The sequence below is a fragment of the Podarcis liolepis genome, assembly GCF_965112155.1.
Source record: "Podarcis liolepis genome assembly, chromosome: 3".
NCBI lineage: Eukaryota > Metazoa > Chordata > Lepidosauria > Squamata > Lacertidae > Podarcis > Podarcis liolepis.
In genome coordinates this window covers 121,871,075-121,898,604 of record NC_139557.1, presented here as the reverse complement: position 1 = coordinate 121,898,604, position 27,530 = coordinate 121,871,075, and the positions used below count along the sequence as shown (strand labels likewise).

Sequence of the window (27,530 nt, the reverse complement as noted above, 5' to 3'; positions counted from 1 at the left end):
CTACAGTTCTCCGCGACGTATTATTGTGAGCCGCGATTTTCAACTCTGACAAACATGACAGAACAGAAAAGAGAAAGGCTTATTTGTGCCAAATAGGAGAGTTTGCTTGCTCAAATTAAACCTAATATAAATGAAATCAGCCGGCAAAAGCAAGCTCACACCTCTCACTGAGTTTGCAGAGTAGACATACTTAAGGTACATATGTAAGAGGCAAGTTTCTAATTACCATATTTTTCGCACCATAAGGCGCACCTGACAAAAAGACGCACCTAGTTTTTAGAGGAGGAAAACAAGAAAAAAAATATTCTGAACAAAACAGTGGATGTATGATTTTTGTGGTTCATGCTGTGGCCACAGACATGTGCTCTGACGGTGAGTTTGGGGAGCCCAATGCAAAAATCCGGAGGATCCATGTAGATCCGTGCTTTGTAACCACGTTTTTGCGCCACTGCAGCCCCAGGCAACAGTAGGTGCGTGATTTTTTTGGTGCAGGCTGTAGCCATGGACATGCCATGTGATCTGATGGTGAACTTGGGGGGGTGACCCAATGCAAAAATCCTGAGGATCCATGTGGATCCGTGCTTTGTAACCACTGAAGGGACACGGAGTATGTGTGGGGTGTGTGGAGAAGGAGATTTTCAGCTCGCTGAGCCGGGGAGGGAGAGAGGGAAAGAGAGCACGGTTGCTTTAAAGCAGCCAACTGGACAGGAGCTGCTTACACTCGTGTAAGCGGCTCCTCTCCCGGTTGGCTGCTTCAAAGTGAGCAACAGAGGAGGGAAGGAAGGGGAATCATGGATCCTCTGCTCGGGACTGCAGCAGATCCCCCCGCGTTCGCTCCATAAGACACACAGACATTTCCCCTTACCTTTTAGGACAAAAAAAGTGCGTCCTATGGAGCGAAAAATATGGTATATTTTGGGAACGATTTGTGTTCTTAGGTAGCTGTGTTGTTTCATACTTTCTGATAATATTATAAAGTAGTTGTGTTCTATATTATAAATCAAGCACTGTTGTTCCTTTTTTGTTTTCCAGCCTATTCCTTATCAATAAAAAAAAAAAATCGGCGTGGCAAATTTTCATTTTGAAAGAGTGCCCCGGAGAAAAAGGTTTGAGATCCACTGATGTGATCCACATTGACTGACAGCTGCTCTCTGTGTTTCGGGCACCGACTATTTCTCAGTCCTTATTGGAGAGGCTGTGGGTCAGGACTGGGACTTTTCTCCCTGCAAGGAAAAAGCTTTGCCACTGATCCACGGCCCTTCGCAGGACAGAGAAAGCTGCAATATACCAGCCAGGCCTCTGATCCATTTAGCTCAATACAGTCGACACTGATCGGCAGAAGCACTTCAGGGTTTCAGGCAAGGGAACCTTTGCAAGTCCTCCCTAGAGATGGTCAGAACGTATAATATTCAGCTGAGTGGTTGGGTAAGACTATGGAAAGAAGGCTTAAAATTTACGGCATGCAATGCCCTAAAAGAAAATGTGATTAAAATGATATATAGATGGTATATTACACCCGTTAAATTAGCGAAAATGTTAATAATAATAATAAAAGTTAATAATAAATGTTGGAAATGTAAAGAAAAAGAGGGAACACTCTATCACATGTGGTGGGAATGTAAAAAGGTGAAAAGCTTCTGGGAGATGATATATAATGAGATGAAAAAAATGTTGAAATATACATTTATAAAGAAACCAGAAGCATTTTTACTGGGCATTGTGGGGAGTGATATAAACAGAAAGGAATGTAAGCTTTTTTTATATGCAACAACAGCAGCAAGAACACTATTGGCCCAAAAATGGAAGAAAGAAGAATTACCAACGATGGAAGAATGGAGGATGAAATTAATGGACTATGCGGAACTTGATAAACTAACAGGAAGGATTCGAAACCGGCAGGACCATAAGTTTACCGAGGACTCGAGTAAATTTACGGATTATTTGAAAAGTATTTGTGATGATCAGACGACGTTTGTAGGTTTGCAAGAAGTTCTGTGAGGAATAATATTAGAAATATTGCAAAAATGGAGAAGGAGATGCGATATGTTAAGAGATGTAAATGTAATATTAAGTTAGGAAATGCGTAAGAGGTGATTAAGACAGAGGACTATCAGAGGTGCTGATGGAAGTCCAATAAGAATGTATTTGTGATAAATTGTGTGGTACGTTTTATAATTTTTTATGTTAAAAACCAATAAAAATATTTTTTTAAAAAAAAATAGAGATGGTCAGAACGTGGGCCTTTCCGCATGCCAAGCAGACATTCTGCTTCTCAGCTTCGGCCCTCCCTTCCCAAAGGCAGCTGCGCGAAAGGGTTAAGAGTCAAAGTCTCCAGGAAGGAAAAGGGAAGGATTAGCAGCTCTCTCTGAAGGAAAGCCTGCAGCTTGTAAACTTAGATCTGACAGCCTCAGCATATTCCGGCAGAGAGACAGGGAGGAGGAGGGTTACACAGAGGGGGGTGTGGCGCTCTTGCCCAGAGGCAGAAAGGAGCCGGCAATGGGATATTAGGAAAGGGCACCCAGGGTGCAAGAGGGAAAGGAGAGAGGGGAGATTGAAGGGCCAGTGGAACGCATGCAAAGAATATTTAGCCTGGTGGAAAGCTGCTGAAAGCATTTTATCCCATTGTCCAGATCGGCTTGGAACTATCATTCGTACGGTCGTTTCTGCCCTCCTGCCTACAAAACTGGAAAAAAGAGACACGGCACAAAAGGAAAATGGGTTGAGAGGGAGGAGGAAAATAGGTGGGGATGGCAGTGGTGATAGTATCCCTTCCTCCCACAGTCCTTTCCGGTGGGAAGCGAGGGCTAGGATATAACTTACTGACCACCTTTAAAATTACGTCCCTTTTAGAGGTGGCAAAACTATAGGGAAGGTAGAGCAATTTGCCAAAGATGCGTATAGGTAAAGCTGAGTGCCTCAAACCTGGCTTTAGATCACTTTGGTTGTGGGAAAAGATATATTTGTGACGTTACGGTGGCAAGCCAGTCAGCACAGTGCACAAAAAGCCAAATTAATTATTGTTATTATTATTAGATTTCTACACCACCCTGCATCTGAAGACCCCAGGGCAGTTTACAATATAAAGACAGAATAATACGTACCATAATAACAAACAAATGCAGCAGCATCCTAAAGAAATTTTGTATTTAAAATAGTTTACATACATAAATAAAACCAGTTAAAACAATTGCATAGATGAAAACATTTTTAAAAAGAGTTGTCAATAAGAACAGGTCGACGGGGGCAGCAGATGCACTCTCCCCCGATTGCCACAGAAAACAACCTCCTGACACATAGCAAGCTATCCTTGAACTGCTAGCTTTCCATGTGCAGGGAGATGAAGGGCATTCTGTCATTTCGCTTGCTGCACGTACCTCTATCCTCCAAAGAAAGCGGCTTCGTGTGAGCCCACCGTCATTCTGAAGCCCACGCAAGTTTCTAACGCAGAGGGATTTTTAGGCACCCCGTGTGGCGTTTCTGTGGCAGGATGACAACAGGTCTTGCGACACCGTGCGGCCTTGCGACAACCGATTTTATCGCGGCAGAAGGTCTCGTGCAAAATGGGCTAGACGCCCAAGGTGCCACCGGAGCCATTTGCTGCGAGCTGCAACAGCTAACACGGCTTGTTCCTCTTGAAATTACGCCTGCGATAATCATCTGTGGTTTGAGAGGGGGGGAAATATCACACAGAACCAGCCGCCTGTCGAAAAGACGCTCCGAAGAGGCGATTCCTCCCTGGCTCCAGACTACCTATGTTTTCCGTCAGTGGCACAGACACCCACACAGGTGAGCATACAAAAAGAGCAGCCAGGTATACTATCGGGCATATAAACAGCTGCCAGCCAAATAAAGGTGTGGCAATCTGCATGGTGTGCCAGACCTGGGAGCAATCTTAGAAGCTCAGATATATCAGATAGGAGCCAAATGGCTCCTTAAACCAGGGTTTACAGGTGCCAAAACGGAATGCGCGAAAGGGTTAAGAGTCAAAGTCTCCAGGAAGGAAAAGGGAAGGATTAGCATTTTTCAAGCTGGCTTCTCTGTTCCTGAAGTTCATTGGTTGTGCTGATAAAAAACGTAATGGGAGAGACTTCCGGTTCGGCGCCAGCGCTAATGGCTGCTCTCTCTCCGAGCTCCGGAGAGAGGACGGCTCTGCGAGTTCGGGTCTGACCTGCTTCGGCAAGCGGGGGACCCCTAAAATCACAGGAACGGATCCTGTGAACAAGGAGATTCGGTGGGCACCCGAAGCGCCCCCTCTTTACCGCAGAAAGAGCCTTTTTAAAGGCTCCGGAACGACAACGGGGGAGCGCGGTGCTGAGAATCGCTACCCAGCCCGCAGAGTGAAGCCGCGTCGCCATTAGTGGAGAGCGCCGATTCCCTTCCTAAATAATCTGGACAAAAAAGACCCGTGAGTAAGACTGTACCTCTATTCGTGCTAAAATTACTTAAAACTAGGCTGAAAACGGGAAAGGCAAAAATTAAGGAAGTCTGCCTTCCCCCGACTGCATGACAAACAAAGCAACGAAAGTTACTAAGCTGCATCCGCGAGGGAAAATTGTTTTTAACTGTTTGAACCCGACATTTGGACTTTGACTGTCCCCTCCAGCTTGCAGGGCAGAGGGGAGGAAAAGGTGACCTTATAAGCTGCATGACTAATTTAATGGAAAAGGAAACCTTCTGCAGCCTCCAACCTGGTACGAACTGCTTGCAAAACAAAGGAACACTGAACTGACTTCAGATTCCTGTGAAAGTAACAAAGTGGAAGCTTCATTGTTTATTTGTTACAAAGTTTTGGGACTTTGCGGATACATTATATCAGGGAAGGCTGGGACTCTATCTACTGGGAAAGTGTTGCAATATACATATAGAAGCCTCCTGATAAATTTGCTTTTTAATACTCTTTATTTCGGTTTGCGGACATTCTGCTTTGCTCCCTCTAGAGGGTAAACTAAAAGTTGCTACGCTTTGGGACAGTGGAATTTTCCTTTAGGAGAAGACTCCTGTGGGAATTGACCTTGGGATATGAGTGGCCCAGCAGAAGAGATAAGCACGAGAGCCAAGACAAGGCAATATCAACAACAGCTACAGCAACATAAGAAAAGAGGCTCGATCTCAGGAATAACTTCGACAGTGACAACAGGACAAGAAAGAGGTACAGCAGACTCCATGGATGCAGTATCGCAAGCCCTTCTTAAGATAAATCAATCTCTGGAGAATTTAACAAAGCAAACGGCAGAGAACACTAAGAAATTGACAGAGAACTCACAGAAATTGACAGACTTGTCAGCAAGACTTGATTTGAATACAGAATCTATAAATAAGCTTACGCAAGAAAACTCTGCCACACGTCAAATTGCGGAGGAAGCCAGAACTATTGCTGGAGAGACTCAGGAAAAATTAGAACCGATTGCCAGGAAGGTCTATGACCACGATGCAACTCTGGCATTGTGGGAATTACAAAGAAAAGAAAAGAATCTGAAATTACGATCAATTCCAGAGGATGAAGGAGACAATCTTACGGACTTTTTAATGAAGGAGTTTGCTGATGCCTGGGAAGACTTAGAGGAAGACGAAATCAAAATCACAACGGCATTCAGACTGGGCAGAAGACAGAATAGAAAGGTACCGAGAGACTGCTTGATTACCTTGAGATCGAAGGAGGAAAGAGACAAAATATTAAGACTGCACTTTGAAAAGGCCTTACAAATTGGGAATTCACCGATACAGATCTTTAAAGATATCCCTAAACATATTCTGGACTTGAGAGCTTCTTATAAGGACTTGGTCTATCTGCTCAAGAAGAATAACATTCGTTTTAGGTGGGAATTTCCACAGGGACTGTCTTTTGATTACAGGAGCAAGAAGGTGAAAATAAAGACGACACAGGATAAAGACAGTTTCCTGCATAAAAATCAAGAAGATCTACAGAAAGGAACTGTAGACCCAATTGCTGAACAAAGGAGCGTAATAGACATCTTGAACCTTTCATTTGGACAGAACCTTCCACCACCAACAGAGGAGGAACAACAATTGGGAGCAGTTGGAGGAATACCAGAAAAATAACAAGATGGCCCTGCAATTCCTTAGCTGGAATTGTAATGGGATGAACATGCCTTTGAAGAGACGACAAGTATTCCATATTCTGTATAGAGAACAATTGGACGTGATTTGTTTACAGGAAACTCACATAACCAGAGCCCACAGGAGACTGCTTATGAATAAAAAATTGGGACAAGAATTTATCTCGTCTGACAAAGTGAAAAAAAGAGGAGTTGTGATTTATGTAAAAGAGAAGTGGGCCCCAAAAATAATTTTTAAAGATGAAGAAGGAAGATATTTAGCGGTGGAGATTCAAGCACAAGGAGAAAAATTTTTGATAATTGGGATTTACGCACCAAATGAAGGTAAAGCAGAATTCTTCAAAAAAATTCATGAAACCCTGACGGACTACTTGGAATATAATATGATAATCATGGGAGATATGAATGGTGTAGTTTCTACAAACATGGACAAGACACAAAGATTGATACTTACTAAAGAAGGGAGACTCCCGAAGACTTTTTTTGAAATGACTGAAAACATGGACTTAATAGACATTTGGAGAACAAGGAACCCTCTTGAAAGAGAGGGAACCTTTTTCTCCCAAGCAAAGATGACCTGGACCAGAATTGATCAAATCTGGATTACTAGTGGAATGGCTCCGAAGATTAAGAAGGTAGAAATCTGCCCAAAAACCTGCTCCGACCATAACGCCGTGAAGATGGAAATGAAACTTACAACAACTGGTCAGTTTAGATGGAGAATGAATGACACCCTGTTTCGAGATAGAGAGTTCCACTTGAAGGCCCAAAAAACCTTAAAGGACTATTTTGAAATTAATCTAAGGGGCGATGTGGAAAGAAGAGTGATCTGGGACGCAAGTAAAGCTGTGATGCGAGGGTTTTTGATTCAACAAAATTCAATAAAGAAGAGAAAGCAAAAGGAGAAAAGAGAAAAAATTTTGGAAAAGATAAAAGAAGGAGAGAAAAAACTAAGGTCAAAACCAAAGTCCCAGGAGATTTTGAGGGAGATTAAATTGTATCAAACACAATATATGGAATTGATGAATCAGGAGATAGAGTGGAAAATAAAGCAAATGAGACAAAAGACATTTGAGTCGGCAGACAAATGTGGCAAGCTCTTGGCATGGCAACTCAAGAAAAGACAGAAATTAAATACAGTTTCAAGTTTAGAAGTGGATGGAAGGATTATATCTAAACCAAATGAGATAAGAAACTGTTTCGTGAGTTTCTTCAAAAAACTTTATTCCCAAGGATTACAAAATGAAGAAGACATAGATAAATTCCTTAATAAATATGGATTACAAAAAATCTCCGCTCAAAGTAAGGTGGATTTAAACCAGAGAATAACAGAACAAGAGATAGAGGGTGCCATTCAGGACATGCAATTGGGCAAATCTCCAGGGCCAGATGGACTGACTTCCAGATATTACAAATCGTTAAAGGAATGGCTGATACAACCGTTAAAGGATGTCTGTAATGAGATCTTAGAGGGAAAAAAGGCACCTGAATCGTGGAAAGAAGCATATATTTCTCTCATACCAAAGACAGAGACTGAAAAGACTCAATTGAAGAACTACCGCCCAATCTCGTTACTCAATGTGGATTACAAAATTTTTGCAGACATTTTAGCAAAAAGATTCAAAAGAGTACTGATGGAAAAGATTCATAGAGACCAAGCAGGCTTTCTCCCAAAGAGACACCTCTCAGATAATGTTAGGAATATAATAGACATCTTGGAAAAGTTAGAGGTGAACATAAATACTAAAGCAGTTCTGATATTTGTGGACGCGGAGAAAGCCTTTGACAACATCTCTTGGAGCTTTATGAAAAAGAACCTTCATGGGATGGGGGTAGGCCAAGGATTTGAGAACGGTATGGGTGCGATATATTCTGAACAAAGAGCTCAGCTGATTGTAAATAATGTAATAACTGAGGAACTCAAGATAGAAAAAGGAACACGACAGGGGTGCCCAATGTCCCCATTGCTCTTTATTTCTGTTCTGGAGGTGTTGCTGAATATGATTAGAAATGACCAGCAAGTTAAAGGTGTACAGGTCGGAGCAAAGCATTACAAGTTAAGGGCTTTCGCAGATGACTTGGTTCTAACTTTACAAGAGCCATACACTAGCACGAAAAAAGTGTTGGAGATAATTCAACAATTTGGCCAGGTAGCTGGATTTAAATTGAATAAACAAAAAACTAAAGTCTTAGGGAAAAACCTGACAGATATGGAGAAGAATAAGTTTCAAGAAGAGACAGGTTTGATGGTGGTTAAGAAGGTGAAATATCTAGGGGTTAATTTAACATCTAAAAATTTGAATTTGTATAAGGACAATTATGAAAAATGTTGGTCAGAAATTAAAAAAGATCTAGAAATATGGTCAAATTTGAGATTATCAATGCTAGGCCGAATTGCAGTAATTAAGATGAATGTATTGCCTAGAATGTTATTTTTGTTTCAAACTTTGCAGATTATTGACAAGATGGATTGTTTCAAGAGGTGGCAGAAAGATATTGCGAAATTTGTCTGGCAGGGCAAAAAGCCCAGAATAAAATATAAAATACTAACAGATGTAAAAGAAAGAGGGGGATTTGCCCTGCCGGACTTAAAATTGTATTATGAGGCAGCAGCATTCTGCTGGCTGAAAGAGTGGATGCTCCTCGAGAATACAGACATCTTGGACTTAGAAGGTTTCAATAATGCATTTGGTTGGCATGCATATTTATGGTATGATAAAATCAAAGTGCATAGTGCCTTTAAAAATCACATTGTAAGGAAAGCGCTGTTCAATGTATGGATGAGATATAAAGACCTGTTGGAAAACAAAACCCCTAGATGGTTGTCACCCTTAGAGGCGAAGGCCCATAAGAAAGTCAATATGGAGGTCGGATGGCCAAAGTATTGTGAGATTTTAGAACAGGATGGAGAGAAACTGAAATTAAAGAGCCATGAAAAACTAAAACCCAAAGTACAAGATTGGCTCCACTATTATCAAATAACGGAGGTTTTTAAACAAGACAGGAAAATTGGCTTCCAGGTGGAAAAATCAAAACTTGAGACAGAATTGCTAGAACCCAATACTAAGAATTTGTCAAGAATGTATAACTTGCTGTTGAAATGGAATACACAAGATGAAATAGTTAAATCAGCTATGATTAAGTGGGCACAGGATATCGGCCATAACATTATGTCTGCTGACTGGGAAAGGTTGTGGAACACCGGAATTAAATTTACGGCATGTAGTGCCTTAAAGGAAAATGTGATGAAAATGGTATATAGGTGGTACATGACCCCAGTCAAGCTAGCAAAAATTTACCACTTGCCTGACAATAAATGTTGGAAATGCAAGGAAATTGAAGGTACTTTTTATCATCTTTGGTGGACATGCCCGAAGATTAAGGTTTTCTGGGAGATGATATATAATGAAATGAAAAAGGTATTTAAATATACCTTTCTTAAGAAACCAGAGGCCTTTCTCTTGGGCATTGTCGGCCAATTGGTGCAAAAAAAGGATAGAACTTTCTTTATGTATGCAACAACAGCAGCAAGAATACTGATCGCAAAGTATTGGAAGACACAAGACCTACCCACCGTGGAAGAATGGCAGATGAAAGTGATTGACTATATGTCATTGGCGGAAATGACGAGCAGAATTCGGGACCAGGGAAAGGAGACTGCGGAAGAAGATTGGAAGAAATTTAAGATCTATCTTAAGGACTACTATAAACTTGAGGAGGTTTAGAATGTCGAGATTCTACAGAGAGAAAGGGTTGCAGTAATATAAGATTAGAATAAGAAAGGACTATGACGAATTAGAGCTGAAAAAAAAATATTTATAAGTTGCTATAAAACTTGGACACGAGGATGCAGAAAGGGGAGGTATGGGGAAGTCCGAGGAAAGGAGTTTATGAAAAGACATTATGAAACTATACTTGTTTGTTTGTTTGTTTTCTTTTTTGTGTTTGTTTGTTATAAAATGCTTTGTAAAATTAATAAAAAATATTATAAAAAAAAAAAAGATAAAAAACGTAATGGAATTCTACAGAGGCATTGCTAGTGTGTGAAAACAGGCCAGACCCAAGGATTCCCCAGGAATGCTCCTCCAGGTGGTGGAGACGTCGGGCACCATCCTGGCCCCCCCCAGACATCTACATTTGGTCTCAAGTGGCTGATAAAAAGGTAAAGGTAAAGGACCCGACAGGTAAGTCCAGTCGCAAACGACTCTGGGGTTGCGGCGCTCATCTCGCTTTACTGGCCGAGGGAGCTGACATTTTGTCCGTAGACAGTTTTTCACGTTCTACCCGGACGCTGAGGTCCAGCGCTGAGGGCCTTCTGGCGGTTCCCTCACTGCAAGAAGCCAAGTTACAGGGAACCAGGCAGAGGGCCTTCTCGGTGGTGGCACCCACCCTGTGGAACGCCCTCCCATCAGATGTCAAAGAGAACAACAACTACAACACTTTTAGAAGACACCTGAAGGCAGCCCTGTTTAGGGAAGCTTTTAATGTTTGATGCATTACTGTATTTTAATATTTTGTTGGAAGCCACCCAGAGTAGCTGGGGAAGCCCAGCCATATATTATTATTATTATTATTATTATTATTATTATTATTATTATTATTATTATTATTATTTCCGGGGCCAGCATGACTAAGCCACTTCTGGCAAAACCAGAACAGCCCACGGAAACGCCGTTTACCTTCCCGCCGTAGCAGTACCTATTTATCTACTTTGACGTGCTTTCAAACTGTCGGGTGCAAAAGACGTCTGGCGGATTTCGAACGCTGCCTGGGAGACCAGGGTTCGAATGCCCCTTCGGACACAAAGCTAACTTGCTGACCTTGGGCCTCTCAGGCTACCCGGCCTTACAAGGTGGTTGCTGGGATTAAATGAGGCAGGGAGAGACGTGTTCAGCGGACGCTTGGGTCGCGAGCGTGATCCGTGCGGGATGCACGTTTGCAACCTGCAGCGGTGCGTCTGTGCACGCGTGGGTTGCAATTCGGCACTTCTGCACATGCGCAAAGCGTGATTTAGCGCTTCCGTGCATGCGCGGCCACCGAAACCTGGAAGTAACTCGTTCTGGTACTTCCGGGTTTCGGCAGGTCTGTAACCCGAAAAAACACAACCTGAAGCGGCTGTAACCCGAGGTATGACTAATAATAATAATAATAATAATAATAATAATAATATCTTTATTGTCATTGCCTATACACCACTATACACCACTTTGAGCCCCTTGGAGGAAAAGGTGTGCTATAAAGCCAATAAATTCAGTTCAGTTCCATCGAGGCATTAGGTAGAGCCCAAGGCAAGGTGGCCGTGTCACTCAGAGTGACCACAGATCTTCTCAGGGAAAAGACCTGAGATATACCGTATTTTTCGCTCTATAACACGCACCCGACCATAACACGCACGTAGTTTTTAGAGGAGGAAAATCTGTAGGCATGCCACCTGTAGGCATTCCCTCCATAACACTCACAGACATTTCCCCTTACTTTTTAGGAGGAAAAAAGTGAGTGTTATGGTGCAAAAAATACGGTAATCCAGAAGAGAGTAGGAGGATTCACGGGAGAAGGAGGCAAAACCCAGTTCAAAAGGACCTGACACAACTGGGGAGACACGCCAAAACACTCCCCTCCAATCCTTTCTGCAGCTGGGTCCAAAAACATTCACAGACAGGATGTTAAATTGGTTTTATACGCAACAACAGCAGCAAAAGTATTATTGGCCCAGAAATGGAAGCAAGTAGAAATTCCAACGAAAGAAGAATGGCAGACGAAATTAATGGACTATGCAGAATTGGACAAAATGACAGGAAGGATTCGAAACCTGCGGGACCAGAGATTTGCACAAGATTGGAAGAAGTATATGAATTATTTGAAGAGCAACTGTAATCAACAAATGACGCTGGTAGGACTACAAGAAGTTTTGTAAGGAGGAATATATGAAAGATTGCAAGGAAGAGAAAGAAGAGAGACATTTGTTACGGCATTTACATGTAATAGTGAAAGTTAGAAATGTAAATTAAATGAAAAGATTGGGAAATTTTCAGATGTGATTGATGGAAGTCAAAAAAATGTATAAGCTGTAAAAGTATGTTTAATAATTGTGGGAAATGATATGCTAAAAAAACTAATAATTTTCTTTAAAAAAAAAAGATTCATAGAACGGTAGAGCTGGAATGGGTCCCAAGGGTCATCTAGTCCAACCCCCCGCAATGCTGGAGTTGCAGCTGAAGAATCATTGTCAGATGGCCATCTGATTTCTGTTTCATAGAATCATAGAATCACAGAGTTGGAATAGACCACAAGGGCCATCGAGTCCAACCCCCTGCCAAGCAGGAAACACCATCAGAGCACTCCTGACATATGGTTGTCAAGCCTCTGCTTAAAGACCTCCAAAGTAGGAGACTCCACCACACTCCTTGGCAGCAAATTCCACTGTCAAACAGCTCTTACTGTCAGGAAGTTCTTCCTAATGTTTAGGTGGAATCTTCTTTCTTGTAGTTTGGATCCATTGCTCCGTGTCCGCTTCTCTGGAGCAGCAGAAAACAACCTTTCTCCCTCCTCTATGTGACATCCTTTTATATATTTGAACATGGCTATCATATCACCCCTTAACCTCCTCTTCTCCAGGCTAAACATGCCCAGCTCCCTTAGCCGTTCCTCATAAGGCATCGTTTCTAGGCCTTTGACCATTTTGGTTGCCCTCCTCTGGACACGTTCCAGTTTGTCAGTGTCCTTCTTGAACTGTGGTGCCCAGAACTGGACACAGTACTCCAGGTGAGGTCTGACCAGAGCAGAATACAGTGGCACTATTACTTCCCTTGATCTAGATGCTCTACTCCTATTGATGCAGCCCAGAATTGCATTGGCTTTTTTAGCTGCCAGGTCACACTGTTGGCTCATGTCAAGTTTGTGGTCAACCAAGACTCCTAGATCCTTTTCACATGTACTGCTCTCAAGCCGTTTAAAGCTCTCCAAGTTTAAAGTTTAAAGCTCTGCAAGGAAGGAGAGTCCACCACTTTTGGAGGGGGTCTGTTCCACTGTCGAACGGCTCTCACCGCCAGAAATTTAGCCGGAATCTCCCTTCTTGGAACTTGAATCCATTGGTTCAGGTACTACCCTTGAGAGCAGGAGGGGAGAAGCTTGTGAGAAGCCCTTGAGATATTTGAAGAGGGCAGAGAAGAGTGGAAGGAGGAATGCCACATTTCCTGCATTCGAGGCAGCCTGCTCTCATTCATAGCCTGAAAGGGCCAGAGTCAAGGTTTGCTCTACAGAAGGAGTCGGCAGCTGAAGGCCTGCTGACAAAACTACCCTCCTTTACCCCACCAGCCAGAAAATTAAGAGGTCTCCGTGGCCTACAGCCTCCCAACAGCTTCACGGGTGGCCTTAAGACACTTCTGAAATAAGAGGTGCAGGGACTGTAGCCAACCTTGGGGCTGGGACCCATAACCCCGCTGGCAAAGAGCCGGCCACAGAATCGCAGAATTGTAGCGCAGGGAGGCACCCAAGGGCCATCTAGTCCAACCCCCCTGCAATCCGGGAATCGCAACTAAAGGATCCCTGACAGGTGGCCACTTCATGAGAGCCTCAGGAAGATGGCAGAAGTAAGGCCCTGGTTGCCATCCCAAGCACACTTGCCTGAGATTTCAGCAGACTTACTTCTGAGTAGACACACTCAGGCCTAAACCAGAAGGCAAAGTTGCACAGCAAAGGGCCATCCAGATGTTGTAGCGTTGTGTATGTGAGCAAAACCATAATGGGGGAGAAAGGACTGGAAATCTCAAAGCGCAGTGGCTGCCCTAAAGGGGCCTGTCACCCAGCGAGTAGGATCATAGAATTGCAGGGTTGGGACCACGAGGGTCATCTAGTCCAACCCCCTGCATAGGGCTCGAACCCACAACCCTGAGATTAATAGTCTCATGCTCTACCGAATGAGTATGACAAGTTTTATTTCTTATTATTATTATTATTTATTTTATTTATATACCGCCCTATACCTGGAAATCTCAGGGCAGTTTTTATTATAATGCTTACAGTGGTACCTCGAGTTACAGACGCTTCAGGTTACATACGCTTCAGGTTACAGACTCCGCTAACCCAGAAATAGTGCTTCAGGTTAAGAACTTTGCTTCACAATGAGAACGGAAATCGTGCTACGGCGGCAGCAGGAGGCCCCATTAGCTAAAGTGGTGCTTCAGGTTAAGAACAGTTTCAGGTTAAGAACGGACCTCCGGAACGAATTAAGTACTTAACCTGAGGTACCACTGTATTTATATTGTGCCTTTTCCCCAGGCCAGGACTCAAGATGGCTAACGCAAATCAAAACAAAAGCTCATATAAAATATAGAAAGGTAAAAAAGCGTGAAAGACCAACACTAAAAGGCAATCATACTCTTAACAGCACACTTAAAAGCCCTTTGCTTGAAACACAATTCTGTTCCCAAACAGGCCCGTCTTACCCATTGAGACTAGTGGCGTAGGGCGCCAAGTTCTGGAGGGCGCCAGGCGAGAGTCTGGGGAACACCGAACGAGCGCGCTGAGTGAGCGAGGGTGCGTGCGCCGCTCCTGCCAAGTGTCGGCTCGGTTTTTTCCCTTTTATCCTGCAGGCGCCAAATTCTGCGGTGCGCCAGAAGGCTAAACGGGGAAAAACCGAGCCGACGCTGGCGGGAGCGGCACAGCGCCCTCGCTCGCTCGGCACAGGCCCGCTCGCTCCGTGTGCTGCCTGCCATGGCCACTGCGGCAGGAAGCGGTCAGCTGAGCCAGAAAGTGCCGCGTCCAGCCTCCGCCTCTTCCCCGCCGGAGGAGCCGCCCTCCAGCCGCTGCCCGCCTCCTCCAGCCCTAAAAATAGTCAACTCTAGGAAAGTGGGGGCACCAGAGAGATCTTTGCACCACGGCGCCAGGTATGCTTAAGACGGCCCTGTTCCCATAGGACAACAAGGAGTGAGCCAGTCTAGAAGGGAGTTCCAAAGTCTGGGAGCACCCACCAAGAAGGCCCTGCCTGCCTCCCCACCAAGAATTCCTGTGAGGGAAACTGCGTGGCCATTCCAATGCTGCTGGACTAGAACTCCTATTATCTCTGACCATTGGCCAGGCTGGCTGCTAAGACTTCTGGGAGTTGGGGGAGTCCAGCAATGTCTTGAAGGGGAGCCCCGGAGTCGCCATCCCTCAATGTGCACGGAGGTGTCCTACCCCAGATCTAACTATTAGCCTACCTAGGCCATGGCTGGCCCATCACATTATTATTATTTCATTGTTATGTGTTAAACTTATATACCGCCCTTCATGCAATGACGAGCACAATTCAAAGTGTTGGTGCTGACTTTTAAAGCCCTAAACGGCCTCGGTCCAGTACAGTCATACCTCACGTTGCGTCTGCTTCAGGTTGCGCACTGCCGAAACCCGGAAGTACTGGAACGGGTTACTTCCGGGTTTCAGCGGTCGCGCATGCGCAGAAGCACCGAATCGCAATCCGCGCGTGCGCAGACGCGGGTTACAAATGTGCATCCCACATGGATCACGTTCGCAACCCGAGCATCCACTGTATACCTGAAGGAGTGCCTCCATCGCCATTGTTCTGCCCGGACACTGAGGTCCAGCGCCGAGGGCCTTCTGGCGGTTCCCTCACTGTGAGAAGCCAAGTTACAGGGAACCAGGCAGAGGACCTTCTCGGTGGTGGCGCCTGCCCTGTGGAACGCCCTCCCAGCGGATGGCAAGGCATTAAACAACTATCTGACTTTTAAAAGAGATCTGAAGGCAGCCCTGTTTAGGGAAGCTATTAATGTTTAACTGACTATTGTATTTTAATATTCTGTTGGAAGCCGCCCAGAGTGGCTGGGGAAACCCAGCCAGATGGGCGGGATATAAATATTATTATTATTATTATTATTATTATTATTATTATTATTATTACTACTACCTGAGGGTGGTTCACAGAATTAAATACAAGGTAAAAACACAAGCAAATAATAAAAACAGAACAGCAAAACAGCAACACCCCCTTCCCCACATTTAAAAGGCTGTAGGGTATTAAACAGCCCAAGGCCTGGTTGAAGAGGAACGTCTTGGCCTAGCCCCTAAATATATATAATGAAGATGCCATGCAAACCTCCCTGGGGACAGCATTCCACAAAGGGGGAGCCACCACAGAAAAGGCCCATTCTTCCATTGCCACCCTCTGGAGCGCCCGGGGAGGAAGAATCCGGGACGGTTTATATGGGCAGAGGTGGTCCTTGCGGTCTTGAACCGTAAAAGTCATTATAGGTCAAAACAAGCACTTTGAATTAGGTCTGGAAGATAATCGGCAGCCACTTTGCAATGTATGCGGAAGGTCCAGTTCAGTCCCTAGCATCTCCACTTGAGCCAGTGTTGCCCAGTGGTTAGAGCGTCAGACGAGGACCTGGGGAAAACCAGGGCTCAAATCCCCCGCTTGGTCATGGAAGCCACTGGGTGCCCTACCTCGCAGGGTTGTTGTGGCAATTAACGGAGCGGGAAAACCATGCATGCCAGCTTCAGCTCCTTGGAGGTAAACGTGAGCTAGCAAACAAGCGGATCTTGGAGAGAGCAGGGTGACCCCTGCTTCGCCACGGATCAGGACCGCAGCTCACCGGTAAAGCTTCTCCGCTGCAGGCAGAATGCCCCAAACGATCACCAACCTAAATGCCTTAAAGCCCCGGTCTGCGCGCATTCGATCGAGGCGCCTTCCTAATGCCCGCGGCCGCCGTCGCAGCGCGCACCGAGGACGCGGCCTGCCGGACGCTCACGGCGCCACTCGCGAGGCAGGATCAGGTCCCCGCGGGGAGGGGTGCGAGGTCCGTGCGCTACCGCGACATGGCCGCGAGGGGAGGGGGCGTGGCGCATGCCGACCCGTGTCCGCCACCATCCACCGTTCCGCGCGGTGCCACAGCCCGGCTGTCCCGGGGGTGGGCGTGCCAGCTGGCCCGTGGGGGCCGGCGAGCGAGGCCGAAGCGGAGGGTGCGGGGAAGGCACGGCCGCGGAGGCGAGAAGGGGGTGTGCCGGGGGGAAAGCGCCCGCGGGTACCGCCTCGCCGCGCGCCACGGCCCGGAGGTGGAGGAGGCGTGGCGAACACGCGGGGAGCAAAACACAAGTGCGCACTCCGCGATCACCGGCGATGGCGGGCGGGTGTGCGCGCAAAAAGCGGCGGAGGCGGCAGCAGCGGCGAAGGGCTTTCTGCAGCGGGGGAAGCAAAAGGGCGGCCGAGAATCCGTCGAGGGGAAAGCGGAGGATCCCGGGGCTGCAGCCGGGAATGAGTGGGAGCGATCGGGGGGGGGGCGCAAGAGGAGGCTGCACGGTTGGAGAGAGAGAGGGGGATCCACGCACGATCGCTCTCCCTGGAAGAAGAGGGGGGTGTTGCATGCCACGGCAGGAGGAGAGGAATCGAGGGAGGCACGCGTGGAGAGAGAAAGAGTGCGCGCCTTCGGGCAGCGCGGAGTGGCCCGTGCAGCTTGGCTAGGGCGCACGGGCGCAAGGCGCGGGGATTGCGTCGCCGGCGCGCCCCCTCGCACACCCCCCTCTCTCACGGCCGTGCAGCTGCAAGAGCAGCGTCGCCCACCCGCACAACCAGCCCCCCACACCCCCCACCCCATCAATCCCCACGCCCGCGCCGCCAGCCCCCGACGGGCGCCCCCTCCCCGGCTTACCAGCTCCGCGCGCGCTCCGCCTCGCCTGCCAGCTCGGCTCCCTCCTTCCCTCGCGCAGCTTGTTTTGAAATTCCCCTTCCAGCTCCGCCGCGGCTCGCCCGCTCCCTCCGCCCTCGCCGCCGCCGCCTCCTCCTCCTCCTCCAGTCCCCTCCCCTCGGCTGTCCCCGGCACAGGCTGCCTCACGTACGCGGCTGCAGGCAGCCCCCGGAATGGAGTCCCCGCGCGCGGAAGGGAGTGGCGGGCGCGCAAAAGGAGAGAAAGCCGCCGGCGCGCGGAAGAGGCCGGTGGGTGGATGGATGGACCGGCGGGCGGCGGAGGCACCTGGCTGGAGGGAGATGGCGCGCAGCGTATCTTCCAGGAGCGGCGGCAAGTTACCTGCGCGTCGCCAAGGGCGCACCTGCCTGGCCGCCAGCTGGAGGCTGAGGGCCGCGCTATCTAGACTTTTGGCTTTAGGTCTGCAGAAAATGCACCCACACCCAGTGGCGTAGCGTGGGGGGGGTGCGGGGGGGCCGTCTGCACCGGGCGCAACATCTGGGGGCGCGCGCTCGCACTGCTAAAATCAGTGCTAAAATCCACGGGTTAGGGGGCGCAAATTACTTGCCTCGCCCCGGGTGCTGACAACCCACGCTACGCCACTGCCCACACCCAACAGGGGGTGAGAAAGGCCTAAATAGCTTTTTATTATCACTATATGTATATCCCATCTTATTTCAAAGGCTCTCAAGGTGGTGTACATACACCTCCCCACCTCCCATTTATCCTCACAACAGTCCTGTGAGGTAGGTTAGAGTGGCCTAAGGTCACCCAGCCGGCTTCATGGCACATCAGGAATATGAACCCTGGTCTCCCAGGTCCTAGACCAGGATTCTAACCGCGGTGCCCTGCACAAACCTGGGCGAGAAGAGAGGGAGAAATTGGGACCCCAAACGGAGAGAAAAGGGCCAAAGTGGGCAAAGGCAGAAAACTGAGAGTGCAGACCCAGGGCTGGCCCTGTTGCGCAAAGTCTGAATTGCACAAAAGTTGCTTACAACGGGGGCATATGGGAAACCACAGGATGTGAGCCAAACAGATCACGAATTTCTAGGCATTTGGTGTGTCCCCGCCCCCAAAAAACATAGTATAGAATCAGACAAACAAACAGTTTCTTTAGAGGAGGAAATAAATAAAAAGTGAAATGCAATCTGAGCATTCTTAGAATCTGGGCACGTATCAATTTGGAGGAATTTTTCCTTGACAGGGAGAATGAGTTCTACCCATCTATCCTCCCTTAATACTCCTAGAGCAAGGGTCGGCAAAGTTTTTGTGGCTTGGGCCAGTTCACGGTCCTGCAGACCGTGGGTGGGACGGAGTGCGCACACACGCATGCGCAAACACTATTTCCGGCGCAGAGGAGGCGTGCACAGCTTTCCATTGGCTGCGGGACCTTCCTGCAGCCAATGGGAAGCCGGCCAATGTCGTGGAAGGCAGTCCCTGCTCTGCGCCACTTTAGCGCGGTGCACGGAAGGCGTCCAAGCGGGTGGCGGGGGTCAATAGGCTGGTTAAACGACCCCCATGGGCCTTAGGTTTCCGACCCCTGTCCTATAGTTCCCGTCTCCGCTGGCCGGCAAATGAGTGCCACAGAATTCAACACTCCCCCTGCCCTTCACAAAGGATGGCGGGTGGGTTTCCACCAGTGCAAGAAAAGAACAGCGTTGGAACACTAGACCAGAGTCACCACCAGCTTTTCTTAAGCTACACCAGTGGATGAGGCTACAGCAGGGGTCTGCAACCTTTAAGACAAAAAGAGCCACTTGGACCCGTTTCCGAAGAAAAAAAAACTGGGAGCCACAAAACTCATCATTATAAAAATAACTTTTTTGTCACTTTTTTTATTATTTCTTTGTTTGACCCCTCAGAATTACTCCTCCTCATAGAAATAAACGTTAAATTAACAAATTACCTTTTGTGTGTGTGTGTGTTCTTCACTCCCCTTCAAAACAGTGACCAGCGTACATGCCCCCTTTCAATGCAGTGACCAGCGTACATGCCCCTTACAATGTAGTGGGCGGGCGGGCGGGAAGGTGACGTCGGGATGGTGCGTGACTAACGCACGCACCGCCCCCATGCGACGTCACAGCCAGTACAGCGCCCGCCACAGTGGGGAGTGTTGGGGCGCACAATGCGCCTCCTCCCCTCGCTAGTATCCACCCCGGAGCCGCGGCAAAGGTGTAAAAGAGCCACATATGGCTCCGGAGCCGCGGGTTGCAGACCCCTGGGCTACAGGGACTGAATGCAACCCTTTCAATATGGCCCACAGGACGCTCTACAGCCCACATCTCCTTCCTAGTCACACCCCCCCTGGCTTTGCAACTTCTCTTTGTGTTGTTGTTACGTGGCTGGGACTCCAACAATGCCTTTTGCTTCCTTAGATGATGGACAGAGAGGAGGTGGGGGGGGTGTCTTTGGAAACTAACCTAACTAACGTTTCCGAGCACAATTCAAAGTGTTGGTGCTGACCTTTAAAGCCCTAAACAGCCTCGGTCCAGTTTATATCTGAAGGAGCATCTCCACCTCCATCGTTCTGCCCAGACACTGAGGTCCAGCTCCGAGGGCCTTTAACATGTGCATTCAGCTTTACACACTTGGCAGAATTAAATAGTAGTAGCAGTAGTACTAGTACAGTGGAACCTTGGTTCTCGAACGGCTTAGTTGACGAACAAATCGGCTCCCGAATGCCAAAAACCGTTCCAGTTTTCAATTTTTTTTCAGAAGCCGAACACCCACTGCAGTTGTCAGCTATTGTTTCTGGGGCTCATGCGCCAATCGGAAGCTGCAGCCTTGGTTTTCTAACGTTTCGGGAGTCAAGTGGACTTCTGGAATGGATTAAGTTTGAGAACGAAGGTACCACTGTAGTAGAAAGGGGCCGGGCCTCTGGGAATAAAGACTTTGGCAAGCCCACCCACCATTGAACCCAATGTGTATTGGCAATACACGGTTTTGGCTTTAGGCGTGAGATCCCTGGATCTTACAGTAACTGAGAAGCAGCCACCTCAGGCTGTCTTGCGGATTCACATCCTTCCTTTAGGCTACGTACACCAGCATTCCCCCCGGCACCCTTGGGCTACAACTCCCCTCACCCAGTATCCTGCAGCCATGCTGGCTGGAGAAGATGAGAGTTGCACAGTGACGTAGCTTGGGTGGGGCACTTGCCCTGGGTGCAAAGTTATTAGGGGCACAAAACTTCAAAAGGAAAGGAAAGGAAAGAATCATAAATAAATAAAAATAGTGCACCTGCCCCCTCACACAGAAAGTCTCCCAGTGTTTGTGTGGGCAGACTGAGGAGTGGATTTGGGCAATGGTGGTTTGCTAGGGCACCCTCTGCACAGCGCAATTCTTGACCCTCAGGGGGTACCATGCCCCCCACTCGGATAGGCCACCAAGCTATTGCCCCTTCGTTCCAGCGTGTCGGCGGGCAGAACCAAGGATACCTGCTTGCCCCGGTCACTGACAACCCACGCTACACCACTGGAGGGCATCAGTTTGGGGAAGGGTGCTTGTACAGCGGAACCTTGGTTCTTGAATGCCTTGGTACTTGAACATTTCAGCTCGCAAACGCCGAAAACCCAGAAGTACGTGTTCTGGTTTCCAAATGTTTTTCGGAAGCCGAACACCCGATGCAGTTGCCGGCTATTGTTTCCGGGGCGCCTGCACCAACCGGAAGCCGCGGCCTTGGTTTTCAAACATTTTGGAAGTCGAACGGACTTCCGGAGCATTTTATGTTTGAGAACCAAGTGTACACAGTTACCTGGCAATGCTTGAGTTCTGAGCGGACAGGCAAAACATTGCTCTGTCCATCTCTGCACATGGCATGGCTGGGAGCTGAATGTGTGAACTGCCAGCCCTGAAAAGCAGCTGCAAGTCCTCACTTAATGAAGACACCTACGTGATCCAGCCCCCAGCAGAAGCCTTACACTACCCCTTTGTTTGCACTGGGAGTTTGCAGATATTTCTTTGGCGAGACACACCTACAGTGCAAACAGAGGGCTGAGAGCAGCTTCTGAGTGTTTGGAGGAATAAGGTGGCAGGGCGCCATATTGTTGGAACTCTTTTAATGAAAAGAAAAACAGTGCGGGGGGCGGGGGCGCGACAGGATCCAATTGTATGTTTCGTAGCACCAGAGAATTCACGCCTTTCTTTTCCAAAGAACATCCTCTTAGTATTCCTGTCTGCAGGGAATAAGGGAACAAGTGTGCCAATGTGCTCTGTATTTCAATTTGGGGTTTGCCACAAGGTACAACAATAGGACTACTTGAGGCAAGGTGGGCGCTGGCAGCCCTGGGCACGTTTTCTGATACATACAATTATAACAACCCACATTAAAGAATGCAAATGTTTCCTAATTGTCATTTGCGCATTAACTGAAAGATCGTTGCAATCAGGGTTTTGCATACCATCCACTTCCATCCAAAAAAGTTCACAAATGAGGATTTTTTCACACACACACCCCACCACTTGACCTGGGGTATACAGGAGGGCTTGTCATAACTACTTTTAAGAACTTAAACTTCAAGCATTTCCTAGGAGAGTTACATCCTATCTCCATGGCAAGCGACACCATTGGAGTATGTGAACCTTCAGGTTTGAGACTTCTTTGTGAGCTATCTCTGGTTAAGGAATTTCATCTTGCAGCCTTTGGAAATGAACTAGGCCTGAGAACTACCACAGGAGAGTTCACACCAGGCATCCCCAAACTCAGCCCTCCAGATGTTTTGGGACTACAATTCCCACCATCCCTGACCACTGGTCCTGTTAACTAGGGCTGATGGGAGTTGTAGTCCCAAAACACCTGGAGGGCAGAGTTTGGGGACGCCTGGTTCACACCAACTCAGGTGTGACGTCGCTGAAAGCGCTTTCAACCTGAAATACATCACAAAGTGCTAGTTGACATTCAGTTCATCTGCTTCATGCAGCCAAGAACTATCAGTGGATATAGAGTCCTATGAAGTCAGGGAGAGAAGGGCGAGCAGGAGGTCCCAGATTCAGTCCTCGGACTCTCCAGGTATGGCTGGGAGAGACTCCTGTCTGAAACCCCAGGGAAACACAACCAAGTCAGAAGGACCAACCGTCTGACTTGGTATTAAAAAAAGCTTCCCATTTTGCTAGGCCTCTTGATTACATCCTGGAGATGTAGTCTCTAGGTCACAAGACTCCCTAAAGCAGGGGTCAGCAAACTTTTTCAGCAGGGGGCCAGTTCACTTCAGCAGGGGGGCCAGTCCCATAGACCTTGTGTGGGGCCGGACTATCATTTTTGGGGGGAAATGAACGAATTCCAATGCCCCTCAAATAACCCAGAGATGCATGTCAAATAAAAGCACACATTCTACTCATGTAAAAACACCAGGCAGGCCCCACAAATAACCCAGAGGTGCATTTTAAATAAAAGGATACATTCTACTCATGTAAAAACACGCTGATTCCCGGGCCGTCTGCGGGCTGGATTGAGAAGGCGATTGGGTCAGATCCGGCTCCCGGGCCTTAGTTTGCCTACCCATGCTCTAAAGGTTTATTGTCAAAGGAAGCTGCCCTAGAACAGGTCAGGCTATTTTCCCATCTGCCTGCTACCATCTACTGTAATCACACCAGCACAGCCCTCCTGGGTCTTCTGTACAGAGTCCTGCTACCTGTTTTGTTTTGTTTTGTTTTGTTTTGTTTTGTTTTGTTTTGTTTTGTTTTGTTTTGTTTTGTTTTGTTTGTGTGCATGGGGTCGGAACTGGAGATGCCAGAGATTTAACTAAGAACCTTCTGCACTAACGTATGCACCCTCCCTGCATTTTCCAATACACAATTGTAATTCTACAATAGATATAACTCCATAATCTTGCAATTCTATAAGGGAAGGCTCTGCAGGCTGAATATTCTAGGGCAGCCTTTGCCCTCCAGATGATTTAAGACTGCAATTCCCATCTCCCCTGGTCAGCAGGGCCGTAGGATGCTGGGTCTGATGGAAACCATAGTCCAAAACACCAGGTGGACATAGTAAGTTACACAGAATCGGCTGCGCTGCTTATGAGACAGGGCTATTTCAAGTAGGTAAGAAGGATTTTTTAAATTTTTTTAAGGAGGGGGTCTCTTTCACAAGGGATGCGGGTGGCGCTGTGGGTTAAACCACAGAGCCTAGAACTTGCCGATCAGAAGGTGGGCGGTTCGAATCCCCGTGATGGGGTGAGCTCCCGTTTCTCGGTCCCTGCTCCTGCCAACCTAACAGTTCAAAAGCACGTCAAAGTGCAAGTAGATAAATAGGTACCGCTCCGGCGGGAAGGTAAACGGTGTTTCCGTGCGCTGCTCTGGTTCGCCAGAAGCGGCTTAGTCCTGCTGGCCACATGACCCGGAAGCTGTACGCCGGCTCCCTCGGCCAGTAAAGCGAGATGAGCGTCGCAACCCCAGAGTCGGTCACGACTGGACGTAATGGTCAGGGGTCCCTTTACCTTTACCTTTCACAAAGCTATAAAGGAGTCCACTTCATCCCTTCGGCCACGGTTCACCTGCTATCAGGAGATTCACACTGTTTTGCAAAACAAAACCCATACACCCACCCCCATCAGAATGGCACGGATCCGTTTACACATCCCAGGCCAGGCCGCTATCAGCAGGTGGAAATTCACAAGGGGCAGAGCAAATATCTCCAGGTGACTTGCTGGCATAGGAACATAAGGAGAGCCTGCTGGATGAGGCCAATTGATGGCCCTCCTCCTCCCATCCTCTTTTAAAGCCATCCGGGTTGGTGGCCAGCATTGCCTACAGTGGGAGGGAGTTCCACAGTCTAACTATGCACCGCGTGGAAGTAAGTCCTTCCTTGTATCTGTCCCAAATCATGCAACACACAGCTTCATTGATGTGCACAAATGGCAGCATGGCAAGGCACACACCACAGTCTCTTTGCCACATGAGCTCGGAAGCAGGGCAAATATATCAAAAATAAGTAAGATTACAATAGAAAGGAGAGCGGGGAGAGGGGAATCTATAAGCCCAGGCCCAGCCTTCCTTCCCTTCCTTCCTGGGTAAAGGTAAAGGTACCCCTGACCATTAGGTCCAGTCGTGACCGACTCTGGGGTTGCACGCTCATCTCGCTCTATAGGCCGAGGGAGGCAGCGTTTGTCCACAGACAGCTTCTGGGTCATGTGGCCAGCATGACTAAGCCACTTCTGGCGAACCAGAGCAGTGCACAGAAACGCCGTTTACCTTCCCGCTGGAGTGGTACCTATTGATCTACTTGCACTTTGACGTGCTTTCGAACTGCTAGGTTGGCAGGAGCAGGGACCGAGCAACGGGAGCTCACCCCGTCGCGGGGATTCGAACCCACCGACCTTCTGATCGGCAAGCCCTAGGTTCTGTGGTTTCACCCACAGCGCCACCCACGTCCCTCCTTCCTGGGAAACCTAGCCAAATGGGTAGGGTATTAATAATAATAATAATAATCCCCAACCTGGTGCCCTCCTGATGTTTTGGACTACAACTCCCATCAACCCCAGCCAGCACATCAGGCTGATGGGAACTGTAGTCCAAAACATCTGGAGGGCACCAGCTTGGCAAGGGCTGTACTCGATTACCTACCTGCAACGTTCTTTCCTAGCACCAAAGGCAGGATCTGCAGCCATTAATTGTTCATATTCGGAAAGGTGCAAAAACAGCCAGAAAAAAATACATTAAAATGACTGCGAAGTTTGAGCATCTTTCCTTTGTGGAAGAGTTTAAGCAGCCTGGGCCAACGGGATCTGCGATCCAAAACATCTGGAGGGCACCAAGTTGGGAAAGGCTGGACTCAGGGCTATGATGCTTTTTTAAAAAATTGAGGAGAACAACAGGATGCATGGGAGAGGGCTGGGGGAAGTACGTGGTGCAAGAAAACGACCAGAGAGTCCTATCTTTCATATAGCTCAATTAGCAGAGCATGAGATCCTTAATCTAAGGGTCATGGGTTCAAGTTGGGCAAACGATACCTGCATTGCAGGGGGTTGGACTAGAATAGTTCCAGAATCCCGGGTTCCCGGGATACTCTTCCTGGCAGGAGAGGCAGAGCAGACAAAGGGGAGCACTTCCTCCCATCATCCCCTCATTAACGCACGGAACTCCTTGCCACAAGGTGTGGCGGCAGCCCTTTGCTTAGATGGCTCTCCAAAAGGACGGGGCGAATCCATGGAGGAATTTTAGCTACATCCATGCGGTCCTAAGCCTGAATTAAGCAAACAGCAGCCCCCCCCTCTCGATACCAGCTGGCTGAAACCAACAACAGCACCGACGGCAAAATAAGGTTTTCTGCCTGGCTGCCCTGCTTGCAAGAAGGACCAGGTGGTGGCCCTCCGTTCCGACGTTCCCCCTGCAACACCAAGCCACTTTTCCCCGTGTCTTCCGATGCACACCCTTCCTCCGAGCTCACCTCTTCGCCTCCGAGCCGCTGCGGGGTCCTCTCCTAGCGGGGCCTCCTCGCCATGGTCGCCGCGCCCATCACCGCAGCTTCTGGGTGCGCAACCGGGAGCGCACCAGGGCGCACGGGAGCCGGCGCACAGCCTCCGATCCCCCGAGCGCGCTCGGCTCCTCCACGTGCTCCGGGGCGCCGGGCTTTCCTTCTCGCCGCCTCCTCCGCCTCCTTTGCCGGCCGGGTTCAAGCTTTCTCGCGAAGGTCTGTTGTAAACAAGCTGCCCACATGGCCCGGCCCCTCGGTGCGCATTGGCTGCGCGGCGCCATTTAAATACACGCCCCCAGCCGGAGCGCTGCAAAAAATAAACACCCGGGCCAGGAAAAGAGACCTTCAGCCCTCCGCCTCCCTCCCTCCCTCCCTCTCGCCACCTCCCGCTGTTGCTTTTCCTGATCTGTTTCCAGGGCTGCCTGCGAGCGCCCTGTTGCCAACGCCAAGGGCTCGCCCGAGGAGATGCGCGCGTTCCCACGAGCCCGGGAAATGCAACAAGAAGGCGCTGCCCGCTAAAAGGAGGGCGATCCAAAGGGCTGGCCTCTGGGCGCGCCGCTTTCTTGCTGCAAAACCCGCTTTAAACGCCGTGGAAACGGGCCTTATGTCTGTTTTCGTTTTCATTTGGAGAGCCCTGTGGCATCCCCCAAAAGGCCGGCGCGTTCAGGGTCTGGAGCTGTAAGGGAAACGAGGGGCCGGGTTCAAATCTCCCTCGTGCCACGACCTTGCTGGACGCCTTCGGACCCTGGGGCGTTTGAAAACAGGACACGTGGGGAAAAGGGCTTTGCAAACGCCACCGATCAGTTGAGCTGTGGCGCTTTGCAAAGCTGTTTGGCAAAAAGCTTTCTCTCCCCCCCCCCCCAACCCACCCAGGTACCGCTGGCCAGTTTCAAATCCTCTGCTTGCGAGGCCGCTGTATCTTTTGTTTTCGTTTTGTTTTTGTTTTGCCACAAATAAAACCTCTATGGTGTGCCTGGCATCATAGTGTTATGAGTTTGGGAGGGGGGATGTAGGCTGTTTGCGACGTCCCTCTTAACCCAGTGGTTCTCATAACTTTTTTTTCTTTGGGCCACACTTTCAGAATAAAAACGTGTTCTGGCTACACCGGTTTTTCTTTTATTGATAAGAAACATATTGGAAAGGGGGGAAAGGAACCGCTCCTAGCAGTGCTTGATTTATAACACAGAACACAACTAGTTTATAATATCCACATGGGGAACTTTCACCTCTGCTCAGCTAGTGGTTCTCAAACAGGCAGGAGGGAAACTTTGCCCTGCATTTATCCCAGAGGGAGGGAGGGAAGGAAGGAAGGAAGGGCAGTGTGGTACCTGGCAGTCCTCCACACATGATATTTCTCCTTACAGCTCTCTA

General features: G+C 48.3%; 1 protein-coding gene across 2 annotated transcripts in view; it reads right to left on the bottom strand.

Annotated features, from left to right (window-relative positions):
• ZNF395 (zinc finger protein 395) overlaps positions 1-26,383 on the bottom strand; it is a 67,264-nt gene extending 40,881 nt beyond the window's left edge. Inside the window, exon 1 of one of the 2 annotated variants that reach the window (XM_083494511.1) lies at positions 26,133-26,383. The gene's annotated coding sequence lies outside the window, so the exon portion shown is untranslated. Of the gene's footprint in view, positions 1-17,719; positions 17,857-26,132 lie in introns of those variants that run through there. The other variant, XM_083494512.1, reaches the window with a different exon arrangement.
• Between the last annotated feature and the right edge of the window lie 1,147 nt (positions 26,384-27,530).